At 28.7% G+C, this 6743-nt stretch overlaps 1 long non-coding RNA gene across 1 annotated transcript; it reads right to left on the reverse strand.

Annotated features, from left to right (window-relative positions):
* Nucleotides 1-3011: 3011 nt before the first annotated feature.
* On the reverse strand, nt 3012-4059 carry LOC107950904 (uncharacterized). Its single transcript, XR_001698257.2, has 2 exons — nt 3664-4059; nt 3012-3360 (listed from the first exon to the last, which is right to left on the reverse strand). It is a non-coding gene; the product is annotated as an uncharacterized lncRNA (long non-coding RNA).
* Nucleotides 4060-6743: the final 2684 nt, after the last annotated feature.

The raw sequence follows: 6743 nt of genomic DNA on the forward strand, positions 1-6743 counted from the left end.
TTCCAAACATCCTTTTCAGTGATAGGTCTTTTGTAACCTTGTTTCATTAGCGGAGTAATCCATCCGAAAAAAATTCTTGTCATAGCATATAGTTGAAAACTTTGAACTAGATATTTGTTAGATGGTGATAATGATGAGGAGTTGCAAGCTGCTAAATAGAAATTGGCTTCTAAGGCAAACATGTAAGGGTTAGTCAAGATAGTGATTGTAATCTAGAGGGAATTGAAAGTGAACCTGAAATTGAAGTTTTAAAGAATGTCATGGGACACAACTCAAAGTCTGTGATCAAAGCACAAAAAATGTTCCATGTAGGTCAATATATTAAATGAGGCTCATTTGATTCACTTAAACTAGCTTGATTCGCCAAACATGTGGAAAAGTCTGTCTACTTGAAGCATTGGTGGCCCGATGAAAGCACTTATCGAAAATTAGGGCTACCTTGGTAAATATGAAAAATAATCTTAGAAGATTTGTAATATGATAAAATTTGATTTTGTAATATTAGGGATTATGTAAATCCCTTAATTGTTGATAGACTTCGATCTCATCCGTCAATGTGAAGCTAGCTATATTGTTGGATTTGAGGGAACTCAACTATAAATAGAGGGTCTCCCCTTATTTATAATTATTCATTGTATCCTATTCTTTGAGTTAAAAAAATATACTGAGAATATTTACTCAAACAACTTGCGGGCGTTGCTTTTTTGTGGCTATTCTGTTCTTTCAAACTTTCTTTTGTCTTTGAGTTGTTTTCACTTTATTTTTTGTGCCTTAAGAGAATTTCTATTTAGAATTCTCGCTTTGCGAGAGTTAGGCTGATTTAAGCGCATTTGAAACGAAGAAATCACTAAGGTCGCACGGATTGCGAGACTAAAGTTCTAGTCCCGTGATAGGAAATTCTTAAGCTCAGTTTGATTTTTGGAAATATTTTATGTTTTTATTTTTTTTCAAAAATAGTTTTTATTTTCTATCTTTTAGAAATTAAAAAACAAATTTAATAAATAAAAATTTGTTTCCAATAATGAAAATATGAAAAATGTGTTTGATGCACTATTCTTTTTATAATAAAAGCATGAGAAATAAAATAAAAATTACTATATTTATGTGTACTCAAACTAGGATAAGAGATTTTGATATTTAAAATTGGTTGAAAGGATGGGTTTAAGCTAGGGTTAATGCATTAATTCCATTTAAAGTTAAAAAGAAAATATTGTTTTCAACTTTTTCCTATTTTATAAAACATCTTTTAATGAAAACAATGTGTCACACCTTAAATCGAGACATAATAGATGTCACTCACTCGTGAAATAGAATCACATATATAAGACTGACACTAAATAACAATATTGGATTAAGTCAAAACATTTAACATAAAAATTATAGTCACAATTTCATAAAAAAGTATAAATTTGTGTTGAAAATAAGCTTCTAGGTAGAAATTTAAGAAACTTTAAAAATACAACTTAAACATTAACAGAGGCCATGAATTTAACGAGTGAGAGTGAGTGATTTTAACTACCTTTTAGTTGAGTTAAACAAAGTACAAAAATATTTATTTTAAATATTTTATTGAAAATACGTAATCGAAAATTTTGTAAGTATTTTGTGATAACATAATTCCTAAATATACTAATGGATAAAAATCAACTCTTTCTTTTTTTATCGCTATGGTCACCCTTAATCCTAGTGACAAAGATCAAAAATCACAATTAGCCCCAATGGCAATTGGTCGGAACAAAAACCACAATTAACCCAGTGACATTGTGTCAGAACAAAAATCACAAATCAACCCCAGTAACATTGAGTCAAAACAAAAATCACAAATCAACCTAATAGCACTAAGTCAAAAACCACTATTCTAAATCGGTGACACGATTAAAATAGGTTTCTAAACAAAAAATACATGTTGATATGGCCAATGTTACCCTCATTGATAGGGTTGGGTTGGAACATAGCATACCAAGAGTAAATTTAAAATCATAAAAACTTGATAGCTTTTTACAAAATATAAAAACTTGATTACATAAAACATGAATAGATGCATACTTTTTTACACTATATGCCAAAATTATAATTGAATACCATATATATATATATATACAAAAATTGAAATGTAGTAACATATTTTTCAAAATTAATCAAATAATCTAATTTAAGTAGAGAAAATATAAAACTTAGATATTTCAAAATTATACATTCTATAAATTTAAAACTATGCCAGCATGTTTTACTCGATTTTCGTAGAACATGGACAAAATCTCATATATTGCATAAATAACATAGCCGGTTTTTTTGGAAATTAAACATGAAAATCACTTATTTGATCTATTAAACTGACAGGTAAGCAACGATTTTCACAAATATCTTAGTAGCCTAAAATTTAAGAATAAAACTTGAAAGTTCAGAATTCGATCAAAAAATTAAAGGCTTAAAAAGGTATGATCTTTCGTAATAATCCTAAGAAATTCGGTTCTGTGGCAATTCCTCTAACAAAATTGTACAATTTAATAAAACTATCTTTTATCTCAAAATTAAGTAAATTAAATTTAATAAAATACATACAAATTATAAGAAAATATAATAAATTAATAAAAATCAGTTTAGAATAATTTCTAACCAAATAATATGTATTCATATTGAAAATATTTTAAAAAACAATTAAAAATTGAAATTTCAGAAATTCTGAACATAATGGTCGTTTGGCTTAGCCATTCAAACTCAACATTTACTTGGTATTCCAGAGATGTAAAAACATGAGTTTAAAGAATAAATGTAATCCTAAAATTTAGAAATATGTTTCATCAAATCGGTTACCAAAAACTTACAGTGCTACTAAGTGAGTTTTTTCTTATTTTAAAATATCATACCCATAAATTTAACCAAAAAAAGTTAACAATTTTAACAATTGAACTTGAATTTTAAAATCTAAAAAGTAAATATATTAAATTTCTGAAAATAAAAATAAAAAAGACTAAATTCTGAAATTATGAAAAGGACAGGGACCTATGATATATATTAACTTTAAATATTTATATAAATAAAATAATATTGTGACAAAAAAATGTGCCAAAACTTCCATCAACAAGCTTTTTAACTCTATCTTCGTCTTTCCTTTAACTTTTGAACCCTAAACTCATTTGTCTCTGTAATAGGCCAATTTTGGCCTGGCTAAAAACCAAGAATGAGGCCCAATTATACTAACAGCCCATTACTAAACCCAATTAACCCATTAGCCTAAAACACAAAACAGAGAACCCTAGCAGCAAAATCAGCAGCCGCGGCAACCACACCCACGCTTCAACATCGCTCCACGTTCAGCACTTTGCGCACGTCCCCCACGACCCTCATACCTGCGAAAAACTGATCCAAACGGCAATAGATGTAAAAAATAACAGAATAGATTTTGATTTTATGTTTTTTTGGATGATTTTTTTTGGGGGGTTCTGATATAAAAGAGGATTTCAATCTGTAAAAGGGGGGGGGAGCAATATTGTATGAAAGAAAAACATTTAAAGAAAAATACGAAAATAAGGAATCAAAAAGGCAAATTTTTGAAGGTAATTGTTCTGTTCCTTTTTTTCTTTTTATTTGTTTTTCCTTTTTCATTTTCCATCTTGTTTTTCTTAAAACAAAAGCGGAAGAGGGAAATAGAGGAGGACTTACCGTCGCATGCGCCGTCGAGGGATCTTCATCCCGTCGTCGGAATGAGCGGATTTGGAGCGGAAGAGAAGAGGAAGCTGCGGTAACACAAAAATGGCAGAAGGGAATTGATTTTTGGGTTCTAAAATGGGGGTATATAGGGTTCAAAATGGACTATTTTCGACATTAGTCCTCATGATTTATGGTGCTTTTCAAATTAACTTATTTATTTATTTTAAATCTAACTGCACCTTTTATTTTCGTTTCAATTTGATCCAATAGAGTGCAGCGTTTTAGGGTGGGTTGGAAAATTACTTTTTCGGTCCTTTATCTATTGCACCTGTTTTAATTTACTCCATTTCTTGTTTTTATTTTCAGAATTCGGCATTCAACTTCTGTTTGATATTTTAATTTAGTCCTTAATTTGTTTTTTAGTTTATTTTTATTATGTTATTTTTATTGTTCATTACTGTTAATTATTATTATATTATTATTGTATGTATGTATGTGTGCGCATAATATATATATTAAATGTTTTAAATATATATGTAGTACGTATTTTATTATTATTATTACAAATTTTTTTTTGTATATAGTTTGTATATATATTATGTACATTCATATTTTATAATTATTTATATTTTCACGTTTTATAATTCATATGTTTATACATTTTTATAATATGTACATATCGTAGATTTTATTTTTATTTTATTTTTCTTAGCCTTATATACATATGTATGCGTATATACTTTTATAATATTTATATGTTTTCTATATTTTATAATTTAAATATTTTTTATATATATACGTATACATAGATATATATTATTCTATACCTTTATAAATAGATATATTTTTAATTTGTTTTTTATATATACATATGTCCATATTTTTGATAATTACTAATATATTATGTTTGTTTATATATTTTTCGTGATTTTTGTATATATAGGCACGAACGTTTTATCATACTTTTAAAGAAAATATATTTTGGTTTTGTTAATATTAAAATGGTTTTTTTTAACATTTTAATATTTGACAATCATGATTCTCGAGAAAGATCGTGTCCTAACTTACTGGATCGTGATCATTTTTTTCGATGAATTTAACAAGCTAAGTATTCATTTCACAATAAATTTGCAATTTTCAAATGAAAGCTTATTCTCGGGAATTCAAAATGTCGGGTCCTAACTTACTGGTCGTGACATTTCGTTATCTCGAAATAAGAATTTCTAAAACAAAAAGCGATATTCGGTATTTTGAAGATTTAAAATATTGTGCCCTAACTTGGTGTTTTATTTCTTTGAAATGAGAATGTTTTATCATTTTAAATCCATTCACGGGTTAAAAATTTCTATTTAAAATCTTTTCAAATTTTCGACATCAAGACATAAAATAATCAAATTTGGTACCGATTTTTGGGCGTTACGAGTGTGCTAACCCTTCCTCGTGCGTAACTGACTCCCGAACCTGTTTTCTCAAATTTTGCAGACCAGAATTGTTTTTTTTTTGTGAGCCGATCACACCTTAATAAAGGATCGGTGGGCGACTCCAATTTTTGTTTTTAAAGTCGACAACTAAATTTTTGTGTTTTCAAAAAAATGGTTTCGACAGTGTCGATTTTTAATGAAACAAGTTGCAAATATTGTAGTATACATTCTCCCAAGAAAGGTAATTTAAACTTGAATAAAGAAGAAAAAATTAAAACTTTTTTATGATAATTCACCTTGGTTGTTCAATTTCATGCCTAGTTCACATTCATTTACATCAAAAATTTTCACTCAAACCATGATTTTTCGCCACTGTTACACAAATTGCATTCTTTTTTGAACGATAAACAATCATCCTACAATGAAATCTTAATCTAGGTATAATTTGATATTTGGTTGAGACATATCATGATATAAAAGCAAAAGAGTTAAAAGATAGGATAAAACAAATTCCAGTTATCTCCCACTTTCCTTCGTCTCCAAACAAAATCCTAAAAACCACCAACAATTGAATCCAATCAAAGACAATTTGTTTAAAACAAGCTCTTGCATTTGAGACAATCTTTCTTTCTGAAACATTTCCTTTTTCCATGAGACATCAGGGAGTAGCTTGGCTAGAGAAAGAAATGAAGCTCATCTATTTTCGATAATAGAATGGCCCAGAATCTACTAATCTCCCATTTTTTTCCTACGTCTCACTCTTGTTTCATTCTTACCTGTTTTTTTTGACAACGTGATTAGGTGAAGCAACTGTATGTTTTTCTCATACAATTTTGGTGGCTGCTTGTTATGATAGTTACTATTACCGACCCACACAAGTAGGCCTAAATGGGTCTGGACCGGATTCTATGTGGTTTGCATACCAAGCTCACAAATCGAGATCGTGTAACGAGCTCGCATGATGTTATGTGTTCACAGGAAGGGCACTTACACTCTCCTACGAGGTCACACATGAGATTGTTTATGTGGCCGCATAAACACATGTTAAGCCCAGGATAGTGACCATATTATATAAATAGACAACCTTATCATCTAAAGAGAACAAAGAAAAACACTCAACACTGTTAATGGAGTGCATCAACGCAAGATTTGGATTGAGAAGCTCGCTACTATATTATGATCATATTCTTTTTATTTTTCTTTCAACATCTAAGTTTTACTATAATTACCTAGATTTTTAAGTAAATTTTTTTTGATTGTTTTACTTCTATTATTTTGTAATAAATGAAATATATAATATGTTTAGTGAAACATGAATAATTATCATATTTGAAGATTAGTTTAAAAATTTTTATTGATTTTTTTACATTTTATTTATCATCGTAGGTGATGATAATTATACCATTATTAATTTGATGGTTCTGCTTTTGCCACTACTAATTTCATTTGATTATTGGTGGTACAAAGTGATTTATAATTAAGAGATGAAATGATTGTCATGGAATATTAATTATAAGGAGATGTTATCTTTTATTGTTATTATACTATTAACGGCATGTTTGGTTGGCATGAATAGCCATCCCATTCTTTGTCTATTCCACGCGTTACAGTAATTACACGCTTATTCCACTGTTTGGTTCACCGTTTACTATTCCACCGTTTTGCTATTAC

The sequence above is a fragment of the Gossypium hirsutum genome, chromosome D03, assembly GCF_007990345.1.
Source record: "Gossypium hirsutum isolate 1008001.06 chromosome D03, Gossypium_hirsutum_v2.1, whole genome shotgun sequence".
NCBI classification, from domain to species: Eukaryota; Viridiplantae; Streptophyta; class Magnoliopsida; order Malvales; family Malvaceae; genus Gossypium; species Gossypium hirsutum.